Source organism: Trichechus manatus, unplaced genomic scaffold (genome assembly GCF_000243295.1).
Source record: "Trichechus manatus latirostris isolate Lorelei unplaced genomic scaffold, TriManLat1.0 scaffold00121, whole genome shotgun sequence".
In the NCBI taxonomy this organism is placed as follows: domain Eukaryota; kingdom Metazoa; phylum Chordata; class Mammalia; order Sirenia; family Trichechidae; genus Trichechus; species Trichechus manatus.
Genome location: NW_004444057.1, coordinates 2,365,267 through 2,385,714, shown reverse-complemented (window position 1 = coordinate 2,385,714; position 20,448 = coordinate 2,365,267). Strand labels below are relative to the sequence as shown.

At 41.8% G+C, this 20,448-nt stretch overlaps 1 pseudogene; it reads right to left on the bottom strand.

Moving 5' to 3' along the window:
• Positions 1-15,149: 15,149 nt before the first annotated feature.
• Positions 15,150-18,395, bottom strand: LOC101343457 (suppressor of SWI4 1 homolog pseudogene; annotated as a pseudogene).
• Positions 18,396-20,448: the final 2,053 nt, after the last annotated feature.

The window sequence follows — 20,448 nt, the reverse complement described above, 5'->3', positions numbered from 1 at the left end:
TTTTTTGAGTTAGAATTTTGTTCTACATTTTTCTCCAGCTCTGTCTGGGACCCTCTACTATGATCCCTGCAGGGCAGTCAGTGGTGGATTCTTGCTTCTAAAATGATACTTGATCAGTCTCACAGCATATAATCCTTAGTTAAATATTGCAGACATTGCCCAGTCAACATCTCCCAAGTTGCATATTGGCTAAACTTTGGCATTCATAAGATCAGCATTACCACAGCACAGTTATTAATCAAACTTGAATCACTTTGCAAAATGTAAAACTTGTTGAATAAAACATCTATTGTGGCTGCTTGAATTTTATCTAGAAATTTTATATGAATATACTAGTCATTCAATCATAAATATTCAAAAATATATATTGAGGGCCTGATATGTTCTATGTGCTGTGTTGGGTCTGGGGATACAGTGGTAGGTAAAAAATGAACACTCTTACTGCCCCCAAGGACTTAAGCCCAGGGATGGAGGGAATAGACATTGATCAAATAAACACAGGAAAAAATGTTAAACAAGTATGATGAGCGCTCTGAAGGAAAGGATGAGAATATACGATAGGTGAATTGGCCCCCAGAAGTCTGTGGAGTCGAGGAAGTCTTCCTAAGGATGACGGCTTTGAGATGAGCTCATCAACCTGAGAGGTTAAGGAGACAAAGATGGCATGAAAAGGGCAGCAGAAGCCTGTTTGGAGGGGATTGAAGAGGAGTTTGAGCTGCGAACAGGGAAAATTTATTTTTCTCAAAATGAACCTAAGAGTATGATTCTTCAACTATTATATTTTATTCATTGTTATTATTATTACCTTTGTTAGACATTTTTACTGACGATTGACTTGACGGCAACAAGTTGTTGTTGTTGTTAGGTGCCATCGAGTCAGTTCCAACTGATAGAGATTCTATGTACAACAGAATGAAACACTGCCTGGGCCCGCACCATCCTCACAATCATTGCTATGTGTGAGCCCATTGCTGCAGCCACTGAGCCAGTCCATCGCAGTGAGTGTCTTCCTCTTTTTTCACTGACCCTCTGCTTCACCAAGCATGATGTCCTTCTCCAGGGATTTGTCCCTCCTGATAACATGTCCAAAATACATAAATACATGTCCAGAATGCTTTTAAGGAACATTTTGGCTGTACTTCTTCCAAGACAGATTTGTTTATTCTTCTGGCATTCCATGGTATATTCAATACTCTTCACCAACACCACAATTTAAAGGCATCAATTCTTCTTCAGTGTTCTTTATTCACTGTCCAGCTTTCTCATGCATATGAGACAATTGAAAACACCATGGCTTGGGTCAGGCACACCTTAGTCCTCAGAGTGACATCTTTGCTTTTCAACACTTTAAAGAGGTCTTTTGCAGCAGATTTGCCCAATGCAATACAGCATATCATTTCTTGACTCCTGCTTCCATGGACGTTGAGTGTGGATCCAAGTAAAATGAAATCTTTGACAACTTCAATCTTTTCTCTATTTATCAAGACGTTGCTTACTGGTCCAGTTGTGAGGATTTTCGTTTTCTTTATATTGAGGTATAATCCATACTGAAGGCTGTAGTCTTTGTCTTTGATCTTCATCAGTAAGTGTTCAAATCCTCTTTGCTTTCAGCAAGCAAGGTTGTATCATCTGCATATTGCAGGTTGTTAATAACTACGATTACTATAATACTAAATACTATTATTTAATATAATAACAATCACTAATTACTAACGAGGACTCATTCAGACTACAGAACTAATCTAAAATCTTTTGATTTTGGTATAAGGAGAAAAGGAACTGGGCTACAAATCAATAGACTCTCCAATCTACTAACCTTGCCTCAGCTACCACCATAAAGGAGCCCTGGTGGAGCAGTAGTTGACAGCCCAGGTACTAACCAAAAGGTCAGTAATTCGAATCCATCAGCCACTCCTTGGAAACCCTACAGGGTGGTTCTACTCTATCCTATAGGGTCACTATGAGTCGGAATCCACTCAACAGCATTAGGTTTAATTTTAGTATTACTATAAAATGAAGGTGTGGGTAAGTATGCTTTTCAGGACTCTTCCAGTTCCAAGTGCTAGAAAACAATCACAAAATGGCTTAAACAAGAAGGGAGAATATTGATTCACTTTATTTTTCTGTCTTTCTTTCTGATTTTTCTCACATTGTATTCATTCGTAGACATGTTCTTTCCATTTGGGGTCAAGGATAGCCCATTGCAACTCAGGGCTTTGTAACCAGCAATTCCAAGGAAATGGAGTCTTCCTTGTATAAGCTTCAGGAAGGCTCTAATTTGCCTGTGGGGTCATGTGCCCATACCTGACCCAATCACTGTGGCCAGGGGAATGGAGTACTCTGACAGCCACCCAAGATAATATACCCACTCCTGGAACATGGGACATGGGGCCATTTGCTTTGTAGCCTCCCTCAGCAAGGGACAGACAATTTCTGAAAGGAAAAAAAAAAGTGCTGCTGAGCATATATTTGAACACTACAGTGAGTTACCTAACATGTTTATAAATGAACGTTCTACTACCCTAAGTGTACCGACAGAATAGAGGCAATATGCATGTTCTGAGACTCTTTACAAAGAAGCTTATGTTTTGATTTCCTGAGAAAGCTCTAATGACCCTTGCCAACACACTGAACGGCAGTTTGCATTGCCTGTTCTGTCATAAACATAACGTGATTTACATCTCTCCTCAGTTTACAGATCGTCATTTTTAATTGGCCACTAATGTTTTCCAAATGTCTTCACCTTCTCTCACAGTGCACCAAGAAGGTAAATTTTACCCACATACACTCACACAATGATTTAAGAATCTCTGAATAGCTGATTAGTCCTCAGTTTGAAAAATATTAGGTATCCAAATAGTCACAACAAAGATGAAGAGGGGAGAAAGGAGTCTCTTATCTGGCTACACTCCACCTTTGTCCAAACATAAGCTAGTAAGTAAAATTTGCCTTTGGTGTTTGCTTCACTCCACTTCTCTCTCTCAGGGCCCAAGGAACCCCAGCTTTTCAAGATCACTGCGGCTTCCCAAAACACATTTCCTAGGCTTCTACTGAAACCAAAGTTCTCTGGGAAAGAAGAGAATGAGAACACAAAGAAAGCATTCAGTGATTCATTTTACATTATAAAGGGTCCTCATATCAATAACAATAAGAGATACTTAATCAAAACCCTGAAAATTTTTCTTTGTTCTGTACTGTTCCACTGAATAATTTATCACCACATCATTGACCAACCCAAACACAATATATAAGGAGCAGCGTCTCTTCCTCCTGCTTTAACTTGGTTCTCCTGGCTCCATCCCAACCCCTCCCCGTCTCCCCACTTCTCACCCCTGGAAACTTTAGCACTGATCACCAGGACTTTTTGTAGTTCGCCCCAAAAATCTAAATCCTCCTCTAACTAAAGTGAAATTTAGTACTTTCCATTGGCTTTAAGTGCCTGTGCTTCGCATAAAGGAGACCATATGACTTTTTTTCTCAAGAGCAACAGATCATCCCAGCACAGCCCCAGGGAATCTGCAAAGAAGCTATTACTGACTTCTTAGCAGCCTTAGGTATCACTCTATGGCTCCGTTATTTTTGGACATTGAAATTGTGGCGTTGCATGCCAAGCTTTTTCTAACAGCAGGTTAATTTGGCCATATTGGTTGCTGAGTTCCTGTTTCACCCAGCCTATCACCTCGTTGCTAAAAGACAAGTCTGGGTCTTTAGCACCTCCCAGGATGACCTCTTAAGTGCTGCCTGTTAAAATGACCCAATGCCAGTATTATAATAGAGACATCGATTAAATATTTGAAGCAAACAACGTTATCACCAGCCAACTGCCAAATATAAACCATTTCTGATAAGACTTTTTTTTTTTTAATCAGACACTATTTTCATTTTTTACACACAGATTAGGACATTTTAATGTAACCAGAGATGTGGGAAGGGAAAAAAAAAAAAAACACAACACATTATGCAAATGTAGTAACAAATGTAAAATGATAAATTAGCAAGCAACTATTTAATTATTACTGTGACTAATTCCTGTAGATGGTGCCACAGCTAATGAACCTGAACTTGTCCTGGCTGACTGCAGTGTTCTGTTGAAACATTTCCATTTGGTTTGTTTGCTGCTTGTGCAGCTCAGTGAAGTAGATCGCATCTGTTTAATGAGCTCCCACTTCATTACAGAGCTGTAGTACTTACGGAGTCATTCTCCTTAAGCATGCAGGCTGTGTACTCTGCTGTTGTTTTAAAGCAAATACTAATTTATGATTACCTGTCACATTAGGCCATTGAAAATTGTACTCACACTGGCTCGCATGAGCAGAATGCTAATGAGCTGATTATGGACTGTGTTGGTGTCTCTTGCTTACAATCAGCGGACATAAATTCAGATCCCGGTACAATATGGGCTCCAGAACAATAGACGCTGTTTGAGAGGCAGGAGAGGGAAGAGAAAAGCGGTGGTGAAATCATCACATGTAAATGCAGACTCTCTCAAAGGCCAACAAACTCAGCAATGACCTAATTCAATGTGCACGGATTGTCAGAAACACCCCGTTACACTGTGTCATGTACAGAGGAAGATGAATGACTGTCTGACTATTCACTCCCTGCCATGGTCATTATCTAATTGAAGTCTGATGCCCAAGCAAGGCGGATCCTGACACGGTGACTGCAAGCCTCTATTGTATGGGATAAATCCTATAGATATGTCCTAAAATGGTACTTGCAGAGAAAATTCCAATTAATAACACTTTTCCAAAATGCAGCTTTTCATCTTCAAGCCTAATATTTACCCGCAGGCTTTAGCACAATGTTCTTTTATCAGTTTGGGGTCCCCCCCCCCCGCTTCTACTTTACAAGCCTGCCATTTGCACTTTCAAATACAATATTAAGCAAAATGCCTCATTAAATCTGGTTTTTTTGTTTTTTGTTTTTTTTTTTAGTTTATCCTTTATAATTTGCCTCCATAAATTAAAACTATGGGAAGATGTCATTTCTCCTTTTTATTGGCTCTCTGCTCAGTTTGTTTTTATAGTCTTGACTTCATTCTGCCTGGGGACACTGTGGTTTGCTTCAGAGCCTACTGCCCTTGCTGGTGCCAGCAGCGCTATGAATGTCACTTACTTAGAAATGCCCTGCACCAATCATCATCTTCAGCTACAAACACTGTTTGAGACATCCAACATGAGGATCAGCGCAATGAAAGAGGTGGCCCAGAAACATTCAGAGCTGCAGTCCCATCTAGAATGCTTATATGTAGCTGCTATGGGTAGTTTCTGTGTTTGCTGTAACAGAGACCTCAAGATCCCACAAAGATAGCCATATATGTAAACAAGAACACAAAGATTAATATACATTTGCCGTCAGACTCACTTTCTTTCTTTCTTTTTTGAAGATCACCTGTTTAGAGACTATAGCTTTCCTCCTAAGGGAGCTTTATAAGTTGTCCTTCTCATTTTTCTTTGCTTAGCTACCCGGGGCTCACAACTGGACTAATGGAATGGAAGAATAGGAAGAAAAAAACCATGCCCACCTTTAAAGCTGTTAAAAGAAAAAACAGATGAGAATAAGTACAAATCATAATCTATGTCTGCTCATTATACATTATCATATATTTATTTCACATAATCTATAGCACATTTGTATAGCATCTCTCTGAATAGCTAGGAATTTTATGCCTTGTCTCTTTCTTATTGCATTGAGCGGAGCATGCCCTAAACTGAGACCCAGCAAACCTGGATTCTTGCTCAGTCCAGCCACTATGCAGAGCTGCAACCTTAATTCTCACTTTGGCTGCTTCATGGATAGGATGAGAGAACAGGACAAAATGATTGCTAAGATTCGTTTTAACCCTACTGTACTCTACAGTTCTACATTCTTGACAATGATTAAAAGAGAACTCTAATTAGCATGGGTGTCCAAGACTGTTAAATTGCAAATATTAATTTTAACCACATTTCTGGTTTACTCTAATAAGATGAAAACAGTTCTTAAAAATTAGCAATTTTCTTTAATGCACAAATGAGGTGATGTGGCTTCTCATTTCAAATAAAGCCCAACTTACACCATGGCAACCTTGACCTACTATTTCCAAAAAGAAATCAAAGTTTAATTCATCTTTGTGATGCACAAGTCTGACTCCCACTAAACACAAATTATATATTATTGGACAAATTTGTGTATTTTTTTCTTCTTTAATGGAGCTTGAAAAATCTAGAAACGCAGTTCTTCATTTTATTATCTTAGTACAACACTAAAGATTTCAGGCAACTCAAAAGAATATTTTTCATAGTACCTGTGTTTAAACTGCAGAAAAATGGAAGCAAATTAGTTAATTACTGTCTCCTGCTGTATGGGTGCTAACAAATTCCTTTCCCTCACTTCTAATGAACTTCCAATGCCAGGGAAGATGGGGGAGGTGTGAGCAGTGGTGCGGGGGTTTTTTCTGCACAAGCAAATTGCTTTTCCTGATTTACATGGGAAAAAAAGCCTGAGTGCCTATTTACACACTGGATAATCCAATTTGCTTATTTTGCAAAACAGTCCCTTTCCCCTTATTGGCAGCACTAAGCATTGTGCAGGCTCTCAACTAGAGTGAAAAAATATATGCATTAGATACAGGGCCACACAATGACTGTACTCAGTTCAGTAGATAAAGCAGAGTTCATGCTAAAAAGAAGATAGAGAGGCAAAGTTGATCATATGCTTGTAAAAAGTATATGCACTAAATGTCAAAAACAAAGACTAATAGAGACAAGAAATCCTACCGAGAGCTGGGAAAAAAAAGAGGTTTCATTTGGGGGTCTCTTAAGAGATTTGCCAAATAGAATTTTGCACATTTGTCAATTCTCAAAATCACATTCTTCTGAGACCAGAATAGAGCTAACAACTGTTAAATATTCTTTCATATGCTATTTTAGATAAATTCCATATAGATTGATAGATACAGATGAAGACATAGATATGCCCATAACTCCATAACCCAAAGTATGTCAGAATAGCTGAGCACTATTGGCTGGAAAAGAAGGATGTGAAGTAGGGTTAAAGAGTGAAGAAGCAGGGTTTGAAAAGGGTTTGAATGGGGACGGGGGATATACTTTAGCTGGATTTTGTATTCCACAGATAATCAGAAAGGTCATATGCAAAATCCTGTAAGCGTCTCACACTGCAGTAGGCTGGGAAAAGAGAACTGCCCCTATTTAAAGTGTGTTTTCATGAGAAAGGAAAGTCTCAAATTGTGAACACAGAGCTTTCTCCATAGCCAGCGACCCTGCCATCACAGTCGTCTTCATACCAGTCAAATCAGCCACAAAGACAAGAAGAGAAAATGGAACGTGAAAAGACAAAAGTGACCAGCTCCCAGCTCCCAGAGGGGCCCTCCAAACAGCACAGTGAAGGCAGCGCTGTAACCTTCCTTGGTCGTCACAGGATCCTGTGCATAAAGAAAGTGACAAGCAAAACTAATTTGAGGTGGCAGTTGATGAACATTCGCCCATGTAAAAGCAACCACCAAGTGTTTCCTTTCCCATGGATCTTAGAAACCAGCCAGGATCCTATACAGGCTCCTCCTTGTTTATTAGGGGTACTCTAGTCGCACAGCCCTGCTGCTAACCAAAAGGTCGGCAGTTCAAATCCACCAGCCACTCCTTGGAAACTCTATGGGGTAGTCCTACTCTGTCCTATAGGGTTGCTATGAGTTGGAATCCACTCAACGGCAATGGGTTTGGTTTGTTTGTTTTTTCCTAGTCACAGAATGTATATGTATACACTAGTACTCACACACACACACACACACACACACACACACACAAACAGGCCAATATGTCAACTCTGACATTTCACATTACTTCTGTATACATGTGTGATATATAATACACTCACACATAAGTAAAGTTAAAATGCCAAATTTGAAGAGTCAGCGCAATCACGTCTTATGGTATAATACTTTCCAGGAATAAAGCTTTCAGAAAGTGACTGTCAAGCATGGTAATTAAAAATTAATACTAGCGCAGGTCTAGAAATATTTAGCCGCGTGTGCAGTGGAAGGTTGTAGAGAGGTCACAAGTTCTTAAAAACAGTCCCTCTCTCCTGAAAACCCGTCCCATGGCCTCCCTTTATTTTGAAAACAATTCTGCTAGTCAGCGGCACCTTGAAGTTTTTGCCAGCTTTAGCAGCAAAAGGCAAGTATCTGCAAACACAGCCTTTCCCCCCTCTGCTAGGCCCACAGTTCCTCAGGCTCCTCCTCTCTGGCACCACACCTGGGGGAATTTCTACCAGTTCTGTGACGACAGTGGCTTGCCTTCATGCCCCCGCAACCCCACAGTGTCCAAGCAGAACCAGTGAGGTTCTGGGGTCGGGGCAGGTGCTTTTACCAGGCCAAAAACTAATCTGACATGTTAACATTTCTCTTCACTTTCTTGGGTCTATTTTTTTGGAGCAGTAACAATGCAAGGAGGGAGAGAGAGAGAGAGAGAGAAAGAGACAGAGAGAGAGCAACTCCAAATGAGAAAAGAAATAACTGGAGTTGTCAGGGAGGGAGAGTAAAAAAGGGAGAGGGATAAGCTGCTTTTATCTGAAGTGTTCAGACATGCTGAAGTAATGATCCTGGCAACATGTTAGCAAAACATTAGGAACACTTTAGTAAGCAAATAATTTAATTACAGCCTTCTCTATGGCAGTTTATATTGCTTGACCCCTGACCTTTTATACTGCTATACCTAAATTCAGCCTGGGATTCACACTTCCTATTCTTGTCACAGAATCTCTCCATATTGTACCATTTAATATAGTGTGCTCCAGGTGTTCTGTGGTGAATGAATAGTTATATTACTACCTGTCAGACACAATCACACTCTATTCATCATTCTCGGCTGGCTGCATGAAGCCCAGCTTCCAGCAGGCTCCCTCTCTATTTCCTTGTTCAAACGTCTGCGGTGCTTTTGGCTCATCTGTCAAGGCTGTCATTTAGAGGGAAAACAGTATCAGCGCTTTAAATATACGGAGTTCTCTATCGAAACAGTGCTGTGATTGAACTGTCAGCATTCTCCGTATCACAGACAGTAATTCATGACTGGTCAGGGCTCCATTGAGGTTGCTATTACTACTGTGACCCTGAAGGGTCATGCTGAGGTTTTTGCTTTACAGTTTGGTCTATAAATAGTGCAATTAACCTTTCAAGAATTACAAAATGCTCTTGAATTCTCTTTGCATCTGCTTTGTGCTTGTACAATGTAGAGCAATGGGAAGAAAAAAAAAACCTACGAAATTGTTTGCTGAAATATGTGCCATATGAGAGAAATATACATACATGTGTATATATATAGTTTTGAGAGCGAGCACTTGAAATGCATGAATATATTTTAAGCCACCATTTGCTGTTTTGGAGCAAGATAGCATATGCTGAAATTTCTACTGAAATTAAAAGGGTTCTCAATCTGAAATAAAAGATGATGGATGTGAATGAAAGGACTTCTGTTCATCCTTATGGAAAGGAAGTGAAGGTTTTCAGTTCTCAGAATTGTTACCTTTCAAAAACAGAGTGTTTCTCAATGTTTCCAGTCGCAGTTCTCAAGCAAAACACCTGCCTTCCCAACGAAACCCAGAGAAAACATACTCAGGAGCCAAATGCTATCTCTAATCTTAGAACACAATCCCCAAAGAAATAGAATTTTGGATGCTGATCAGGCCTCTGACGACTCCCCTGCATTTGGAAACCTCAAATCACTTAAAGAGATTTTTTTCTAGTTTACCCTTCAGGAAATCAAGTCACTTTTTACGGGAAGCCCAGAAGGTCAGAAGCGGAGCCCAAAATATAAACCCAAACTCCAAATCTCAGCTTTCTGCAGAGCCAAGTCCATCAGGCCACAGCCCCACTTTCTCCCTGAAAACTGTAATAATAAAGAGATCCCTTTTCAGTCTCTCTCTTCAGACAATTACATTCTAAATGATTCAGACTAGTCATCTGGACTTGTTCCTGAATTACAGGGTTGATTTTTGTTCCCCTAGATTTCTGTATCTCAGGGATGTCTCATAATACAAGAGCACAGATTCATGGTGCTGCTCAGCTGCCTCTCAGATGAATGTTTGATACGGTTTCTCCTTTGCAGGATCATTTAGTGACTGCATTATTCCTGTTATTCCCATAGCTTATCCAGCACAAAGAGATTTTTTTTTTTTTAAACTGAGTTTCTCACTGGACAAAACCAAGGAGCAATTTTAACTGTGATACCAAGTTTATGTGGCTAAAAATAAACATTGGTTTCTGTCACTGTATTTTCCTTGCTTCAGAGATAATTTCTACCCAGTTTCTGTCTTTAGAGAGGGAAGGAGATGCTATGTGTGTGTGGGTCACACACAAAAGCCACAGACCTAGCAAATAGTCCTTTATGACACATACTTATGTCGACCATTCTCTGAAAACAAAATAACACATCATTTTCTTAAGAATCCTCATCATCGGGGAAGTAAGACTAAGGCAATATTTCATCTAGTTTAAAGGTTTGCAGGAGGCAGAAAGAAGAGCAAAGAGGTATAAACCTTCCCATCAGAGCTATTTTCTAGGGCTGCTTCTCCCACTAATCCGCAGCTATGCAGAGGTAAAAGCCTTTGCTTATTACAGCCGCTGAACAAGGATAATTAAGAGGGAATCTCCTCCAGTTAGGGTGCATTTTCCTTTTTGGAAGCGACCATGAAAGGTAGAGAGAGGTGTCCAACAATCCCATGTTGTCATTGTTGTTATCTTTTGTGACGGTTTCCTTCTTTTCCCGTACTCAGTTGGAAAGCAAAAAGCCTTTGCTTATTATAGAGACAGAATAAGTGCTAGTCTCATCCCATTAACTGTCATATTACGAGGCTCTGTGCCATCCCATTTGAGTTTCACTGAGCATTCAGAACTGCTTAATTATGTACAGTAAAGACAGTCTGCTGAGACTTTCCTTCTTGATTAATATGGGAGGGAGATGGGGGGGCTAAGGGTCACCTACGAGGCTCACTCTTGCCTTGCACAGAACTAACTCAGTGTGACAAAGGCTTTTGTGAGTTAAAAAATAAATTAAAGAGCATTTGGAAAGAAAGATGCTTGCATCAAGGGATAAGGCTACTTTTGATTCTGCAGACTAACAGCAGATCTTCCCCTCTCTGTGCTGGCGTTAAACTGTATAGTGCATTCCTTATAAATTATACCACCCCATGTTAATTATAGTGTGCTGACAGTGCTTGTCATTACTAAGCCTGCTACGGGCTTTGTGTGCTCGGATTTTAATGGCTGTTTGTTCTGAGGAATGTGGCAGAGCTGCATAAGTGGCTGAGCCCGGTCATTGCTAACATCCCTTTCTTCAGTCTCTCACACTGGTTCTATTTTTACAACCCTAATCCCTCCTCTTCTGGCTCTCCAGCTTGCCCCCTCCCCCCAGTAAAGCAGATGTATAGGTTACAGTCTAGAAATGCCAATGCGTTCATTCAGACACAATAAACTGAGGCTTATGTTGTGCTACACGGATTGTCAGCCTTTAAAAGCCTCTAGCTGAAATACTCCTCTTCTGCCTTTATCCATCCTCCACATAAAATCATGACTGCTCTAATCAAATGTGCTGTTTTTAGGTTCCGTCCCCAAATTCTAATTTGGCATTCTCCTCTCAGGCAGGAAGCTCTACCAGCTACTTTATTCATATCCATGGCAATAGCCTGTGAAGAAAGATGTTACAGTGGTGGAAACAAAATCAAAATCTAGGGTCCACCACCTCCGCCTCCTCCTCCTCCTCCTCCTCCTCTTCACCAAATAATTGTATATTTCAGATAGCTCTTTCTATAATCATCAATAGATGAACACAACAATTCATTCTTTCATCTAAAAAAAAACTTAATGAGTACTTACTATATACCAGGGGCAAAGGCTAAAACCAAAACCCATTGCCATCAGTTGATTCCAACTTATAGAGACCTCATCTGAGGATAGGACTGATCCATAGGGTTTTCTCGGCTGTGATCTTTACAGAAGCAGATCACCAAGGCGTTCTTCCATGGTACCGCTGGGTAGATTCGAACTGCCAACTTTCCATGGTGCTGCTGGGTGGATTCAAACCATTTGCACTACCCAGGGAACTTAGGGGCAAACGCCAGATTGTGGAAAATACAAAGATGAGTAAAACACAATCCCTGGCCTAAAGGGCCTTAGAGCCTAGCAGGGAAGCAGAGGTGTAAACAAATAATTACCATTCTATGTGATGTGTAATAACAGAGGTGAAAACAGAATTTCTCTCGGCCAGCCTGAGGGTACAGATGTGAACACATTAACAGCCATAACTCAAATTTCTCTGCTTCGTGCACTCACCCATTCCTGGGAGTCCCAGACAGGGCCTCACGTGTGCTCATAAATAATTCTGATCCTGCTGGCACCTTGGCTGATGTGTCAGGCACCGTGGCTCTGAATAATCACAGCCTCCTACCCTTTCTGTCTTTTGCGTTGTCCCCTTTTAGAAGGTTATCAAAGCAGTGTCATTTGGGTCAAAGTCTCTTACAGAGTTTCTAGTAAAACAGACCAGTCTGTTCTCTAGAGGAGTCAGAAATGATCCGTGAAGGATTGGAGGAGGAAACAGACCTGAGTGGCACATACAATGCCATCCTCAGATATGCCCTCTCCACCATCACAAGGAAGCCTTTCTTACTGGGTCGAGCTTCCCAGACCAGCCCCCTTCCTCTCTAATTGAATCGTCCCACCTTTGTTCCTTTGTCTTCTATCAAGAGGCTTCTGCTAGACCCACTCCCATAGTATATAGGAAATGCCAGACATGTCTATACCTCCCGCATACTCGAGCTGAGACAGTTTGTACAAGATGTCTTAAAACACTCACACACTCACCTCCCCACCCCCCCACAGACATATCCATACAAACACAACACACATGCAAAATGAATTGTAACAAGAGAAAATGATATGGCTATTTTAAAAAAACTAGTTGCTTTTGAGTCAATTCTGATTCATGGCAACCCCACGTGTTTCAGAGTAGAACAGTGCTTCATAGGGTTTTCAATGGCTGTGACCTTTTTGTAAGTAGATTGCCAGGACTTTCTTTTGAGGCACCACTGGGTAGATATGAACTGTCAACCTTTCAGCTAGTCGATCACTTAACTTTTTGTGCCACCCAGGGACTCCCTGCTATGGCTATAGCTATCTATAAAAATCAGTTTTATAGTAAATATGGTAAAACAACCCATTAACTGTTACTGATGTAAGGAAATGAAACCCATCTTCTTTCCCTTTAACAGAACAAAAAAGTATGTACATGTAGACACAATGTAAAGAAAATGACTTTCAAGGTGAAACCAACTCACTGAAAGTTTATTATTTTGAAACAAAGTGGAATTGCATCATAGACTCCTTTAACTTATGCATAGATCTTGGAATTCAACCTCCATGAGATGAGATACCACTATATCTGTTAATCCTCATAATTACAAAAGAAAAGCTATTTATTAAGTAAAACAAACTTAATACACATATGTGTTGCTTAATGTCCACTGTGTTGTTGTTAGGTGCCGTCAAGTCGGTTCTGACTCATAGCAACCCCATGTAGAACAAAACAAAACACTGCCCGGTCCTGTGCCATCCTCACAATTGCTGTTATGCTTGAGCCCACTGTTGGAGACACTGTGTCAATCCATCTCATTGAGGGTTTTCGTCTTTTTCGCTTACCCTCTACTCTACTAAGCATGATGTCCTTCTCCAGGGAGTGGTCCCTCCTGACAACATGTCCAAAGTATGCAAGATGAAATCTCGCCATCCTCACTTCTAATGAGCATTCTGGCTGTACTTCTTCCAAGACAGATTTGTTTGTTCTTCTGGCAGTCCGTGGTATAGTCAATATTCTTCACCAACACCATAATTCAAAGGCATCGATTCTTCTTTGGTTTTCCTTATTCATTGTCCAGCTTTCACATGCATATGAGGCCAAGGAAAACACCATGGCTTGGGTCAGGTCCACCTTAGTCCTTCAAGTGATATCTTTGCTTTTTCACCCTTTTAAAGAGATCTCTTGTAGCACATTTGCCCAATGCACTGTGTCATTTGATTTCTTGACTGCTGCTTCCAAGGGCATTGATTGTGGATCCAAGTAAAATGAATTCCCTGAAAACTTAACTATTTTCTCCATTTATCATGCTGTTGCTAACTGGTCCATTTGCAAGGATTTTTGTTTTCTTTATGTTGAGGTGTAATCCATACTGAAGGCTGTGGTCTTTACCCTCATCAGTAAGTGCTTCAAGTCCTCTTTGCTTTCAGCAAGCAAGGCTGTGTCATCTGCATATGGTAGGCTGTTAATGAGGCTTCCTCCAATCCTGATGTTGCGTTCTTCTTCATATAGTCTAGCTTCTCAGATTATTTGTTCAGCATACAGACTGAATAAATATGGAGAAAGGACACAGCCCTGACGTACACCTTTCTTGACTTTAAACCATGTAGTATTCCTTTGTTCTGTTCGAATGACTGCCTCTTGGTCTAAGTACAGCTTCCTCATAGCACCATTAAGTGTTCTGGAGTTCTCATTCTTCGCAACGTTATCCATAATTTGCTATGATCCACACAGTCGAATGTCTTTGTGTAGTCAATAAAACACAGGTAAACATCTTTCTGGTATTCTCTGCTTCCAGCCAGGATTCATCTGACATGAGCAATGATAGCTCTTATTCCACGTCCTCTTCTGAATCTGGCTTGAATTTCTATACATTCTGTGAAATAGGACATACGTGATTTGGACCTTGTGCTAACACCTAGGTCCACGGGCATTGTTCTGGGGCTGTTGTGCCACTGGCCCGCAGCCCGGGCAGCAGAGTACCAGCCAGCAGCTGCAGACTGGTGAAGGTCACGGCGGGGAGGCTCCAGGTGCCAGCCAGGCAGCAAGGGAGCATCTCCTCAACCAGGCACCCCTGCCCCGTGAGGACGGCGATGCCTGCAACCTTGGGGGCTGGGAGCAGGATCCGGTGCCCACTCCTTCCAGAGGCAGAGACGCCTGTTCTGAGGATAAGGGGCTGTGATCGCTGCCAAGTCGGGCTGTGGGCATGCCCCGGAGAAAGAAAGGGAAAATTGACTTTCTCTCTCTCTCTCTCTGGGAACATCAGTCATTTATTGTGGAGGTAGGGGTGAAGTTAGGGAAACAGCTCCTTTATAAAAGGAAACCCAAGGCTGCCCCTGGAGCCCCAGGGCAGGGTCTCTTGGTCCCAGACTGGGGCATTCTGTTCCCTTGCTGGGATTCAGGCTCCACCGCTCTCTTAGGAGGGCTTGCCCAGCCCTGCACACGGCCTCGGGAAGCCCTTCTGGGCCCCAGCTTGGCTTGGGCTCCCCGGGACCTGCCCTTGGCTTTGGAGACCTCCGGTCACTGCCTCGGTCTGGCCTCCGATCCTTCACTCGCGGCTTGTTGCGTGGAGGCCCGGGGGGCTGTCTCCGCTTGGTCAGCCCGGGGAGCATGTCCTCATCAAGCTCCTCACCGACTGACTGGCGGAAATACTCAGAGCTTCTCTCTCCTCCTCCTCAGGTCGGCCTGCCCCGCCCCAGCCTCAGCGGGGGCCTCGCGTCCTCAGCACCCGCATCCTCATCGGCCTCTGCCCGCGTCCTCTTCATGCCTGCAGGCTGTTCTTGTGGACCTCTCGCTGCTCCCACTTGCGCGGCACTTTGTGGGCGTGCTGGCCTAGCCTCTGGGCCTTCAGCCACAGCCTGTCCTCCTTGGCCTCCAGGATGGCCTGCAGCTCCTCCTCCGTCTTGTGCACGAAACTGTGGAACAGCACGTTCCCCTCCCTGACACCCTTCTGGATCATCATGAGCTTCAGCGTCATCCAAGGACCCACCTCAGTGAGCTGCCATGTTACCGCAACCTGCGATGGCCTGGGACAGCTCCATAATGTTGTGCTCGCTGTTGGGTTCGCCTTGCTCACTGATAGCCCTGCTCCTGTGGCCAGCAGCTCGCTGATGTCCTGCAGACAGCTCATGTTGGGGAACTTCTCCTGGAGAAGTTTCTTCATCCTGCGACTTGCATCCACAGGAAAGACTTTGATACTATAATGGAAATCCAGCTCCTGGGAGTTGGGATTGTAGTTGATGAGGAGGCAGCGCTTGATGGTGTTCGGGTTTACCTTGTGTTCACGAAAGAGAACAAGTTCTGGAACATAGTGGTCATGAGCTTCACGTGCATGTCATGGGGGCGGAAGCTGTTGAGCACTACCCCCCACCCCCAGGGTGCAGCACTGGACCATGGAGGTATATATCATCCCACCTTGCCCTATCGGATGTTATGCAGGGCAAGACTGTCTTAAAACACAATGATGTAAACCCTGCAGGAAAGCCGAAACCCCATAAAATTATCCACCGCTCACCCTACTATGGACTTGAGGGCTGTTTTTGATGGCTGCTGTCTCTATCAAGTGGAATGGTTTCAGCACCCAAGCATCAGCAAGATTTTACGTGTCCTTCCCTGAGTCTTGCTCATTATATGCACACTTCAGCCTTAGCATGCACAAGTGTTACTATAAGAACAAAATTGTACATGCTGTTTTTATGAGTGGCTTAAAAGCTTTCCAGAGGTAGTTTATAATTCATGATTTGTGCTTTACTTGTTGACTTTTAAGCTTGACCCCAGTGTAAGCCATGACTCCACTGTAAACATTGCCGTGTATGTGTGTGTGTGTGTGTGTGTGTGTGTGTGTGTGTACACATATCTATAGATTTTAGGGTATAAATTTATGATTCTACATTGTAAAACTTTACTAAAAGGCAGCAGATCACATAGTGCATGTTAAAGAACACTGTACTAAACCTTAAATTATCTCTTTTATTGGCTTTTTATGGCAAACTGATTCACGTCTCTCCCAACAAATCATTTTCTTACATGATGTGCTTTGCATCAATGACACAGATTCCCTCTCTATCCCCTAGTTTCCAATGTTACTTATATGATATTTTTATTTTCAAAGCCTTTTGAAAAATGTGCTTAATGGTCAATAGATAGGTAGATAGGTACATCTCCAGTTGCTGTAGAGTTGATTCAGACTCATGGCAACCCCAAGTGTATCAGAGTAGAGCTGTGCTCCACAGTATTTTCAATGACTGAATTTTTGGAAGTAGATAGCTAGGCCTTTCTTCTGAGGCACCTCTGGGTGAACTCAACCCTCTAGCCTCTTGGTTAGCAGCCAAGTGTGTTAATCATTTGCATTACCCAGGGACTCCAAATACATATGTTTGAGAAATAAAAAGATTGAGAGAGAAAAATCTCTCCCAGGAAGTAAGAATTTTGCAGTCTCACTTTATGTCCATCCCCCAAAAGTACTGGATTTAAGATTTTTGAAGATGCTATCCTCATTAATAGGATAATTAATTTCCTTCCTTTAATATTTCCTTTAGATGTGTTAAAAAAAATTTTAACAGAGAATATAGTACTGTCCTTACCAATCCTGAGCAACTAAAGCAAGTAAGACTTATGTGTCTTCGTGGACTAGCAAATTTTTCCAAGATCGGTTTTCAAAGATCAGCTCAAGGTAAGACCCATTGTTGAAACACACACACAAGTGTAAAGTGTACAGAGTTCTGGTTTAAGCATTTATTTGTAGTACCAGCTCCATGAGTCCTTCTGCCTTCATCACAACCCCAGTACCAAGAACAAATATCCTTTGGTCATTAGGAGTGCTTGTTCGTGTTATATTTGCCACAAGGACCACTAAGCTAGAGCAGTGCTTTCTTTCATTCCTACAGCTTTTCAGAACTGCTCTGGGAAGCACAAAGCCCATATTTCACATCACTCTTCCACATCAGTGCCAGCAAGTTCACTGCTCAACTTCTTGTACAGCTTGAGAACTGCCTACAGGCCCCTAAGCCAGAATCCACATGTGAGGACGCATCCTTCTTGTACTGAGTTGCTGTTTATGTCAGGGATTCTGTAACACACCTGGGGAGGAAGTTCTAACCTCCAGTTGTCAATTTTATTACCACCTGAGCCGCTGCAAGCAGCTACAGACAGACAAACAATTACCTTGGCATGCAGGCCTCCACAGTCATGGGCTCTGTGGAAAAAATAGCTTCAGCTGGATTTTCCCTCTTCAAGGAGACTCAGTGGGGGTATTTTACTTTTCAGTGAAAACTGGGGACTGGAATTAAGTCATTCAAGGGCATGACCCCAATCGCGCCACAGTAATGTAGTGTTTATGTAGTGTCAACTTCACCAGAAGACATAAGCCCACTTTGCATGGAGGAGAAGTCCAGGGTGCAGGGGCAGGGCCGAACTGTTCTAACCTTTCAGATTGAGAAAGACTAGCCTGTCCCAGTCGTGGCCGTCACTCTTCCTCTGGGCTCCGGCAAACTGCTGCTCGGTAATTCAGAATTACTTAATCTGCATCCGGTTGACCAATTCCATGATTTGAACCATGACAGCGATTTCAATCATTCCTTTAGCTCCTCCCAAGAGCCAAAAATCTTCATTCAAAGTAAGCGTTTTAACATAATCAACTAGCTTGTCTGACAAGCACAGCCAAATGAGACTCTTCCGAACTTCAAACTGCTTTTAGCTGAACTAACAGTAAATGAGTTTTCACACGTCATGAAGACAGGAACCGTATACTATACAATAAATACGATAAAACAAAGGGTCCAATAAAATGCAGGTTTTAAAGGTGAACTTATATTTTCAGAATGCTTTATCTTTTCAATGCCCCTGGGTGGTGCAAAGAGTTAATCCACTTGGCTGCTAATCAAAAGGTTGGAAGTTGAAGTCCACTGAGAGGCACCTTGGAAAAAAGACCTGGCTCAAAAAATCAGCCATTGGAAACCCTGTGGAGTACAGTTCTACTCTGAATACATGGGGTCTCCATGAGTTAGAATCAACTCGACGGCAACTGATGTTTTATTTTTTTAATCTTTTCAATATTGCTCCTCAAAAAAAAAAAATCTACTATTAAAACAATACAAAAAAATCCTATCTAATTAAAAATAAGCAGCAATTTGTAATACTTTTTTTTTTCATTTCAAATAAGTGCCCAAAGCAAAAACATGAAAAATTGGGTTTTTCTTGGTTGGGATTGTGATGCTGGACAGTCTCCAATGTTTGCTTTAATATGGTCATGATTTCAAACTAGTTAACAGGCACTGTGGGTACTTTACATGAATCTCACATCAGTGCTTGCACAGGCACCCAGCAACCTCACACATGTGGCGTGTACGCAACTCTAAGCTGAGTAGAAGCATCACGTGATTCATGGAACTGTAAATGCAAGCAAGTACAGTCATTGGGATAATAGAGGGCAGAGTTAACTGAACCCCTTTTAAAGAAGTAATCTGAGCTAAGGAGGGACCACTAAAGGGCTAAATATTTGGTGGTAGGAGCATTTGTGTCTTCTTCTTGGAAACACTAACATCTAAAAATGAAATTAGATATAGATGATCAGTTTTTCTCCCTATGAAGACTCCAGAGGAACAATCTTGGTTTTGTCACACCCATTGGCACTAGACCAGAGTTTTCTACAGAGGAGTCAGGCAAGGAGAGTAAGCATGTTGTCATGGTTTGAATTATATCCCCCCAAAAATGTGTATATCACTTTGGCTGCACCATGATTCCTGGTACTGTGTGATTTTCCTATATATTGTAAATCCTGCCTCTATGATGTTAATGAGGGAATATGGGCGGCAGTTGTGTTAGTAAGGCAGGACTCAGTCTACAAGATTGGATTGTATCCTGAGGCAATGCCTTGAGATATAAAAGACAGAAGTGAGCAGTGAGACAGGGGGAGCTCATACCATCAAGAAAGCAGTGCCAGGAACAGAGCACATCCTTTGGACAGGGCTCCCTATGCCAAGAAGCTCCAAGTCTGGGGGAACACTGATGAGAAGGCCAACAGAGAGAGAAAGCCTTCCCCTGGAGCTGACACCCTGAATTTGGACTTTTAGCCTACTTTGACTGTGAGGAAATAAACTTCTCTTCGTTAAAACCATCCACTTGTGGTATTTCTGTTACCGCAGCACTAGATGACTAAGACACATGTCTAGTTAGATATTCTTCTAGTTCTCCAGATTATTCTAACATTATAACTTCTTCCTTTCCCTAGGGTAAGGTCCATGAGTAGATGTGTAAGAATAAACAATGTGAGGATGTTGGTGAGAATGGAGTTTAAAAGATGAATTATGGAATCCAGGCTGAGAAAGAAAAGGGAGAAAATAAAATAATAGAGAGTTATGAAGTCAAAGACTAGGAGAAGGTCAAGTTTTTGCAGATCATGATAAATATAGAGGGTAAGCTTAGTGGAAAATTAGGAAGAGAAGAGATTTTTACTTATCTTTGTTCATTGGGTAGGTCTTATCCTCGCCAATACTTTTATTATCCTAACTTTACAATAATAGAGCAGAGTAGTGTTAGTTTTTTGTCATGATAACTTACAAGGAGAAGAAACTAGGGTGAGGGTCAGATCTAATGTTTCTAAGATAATAGT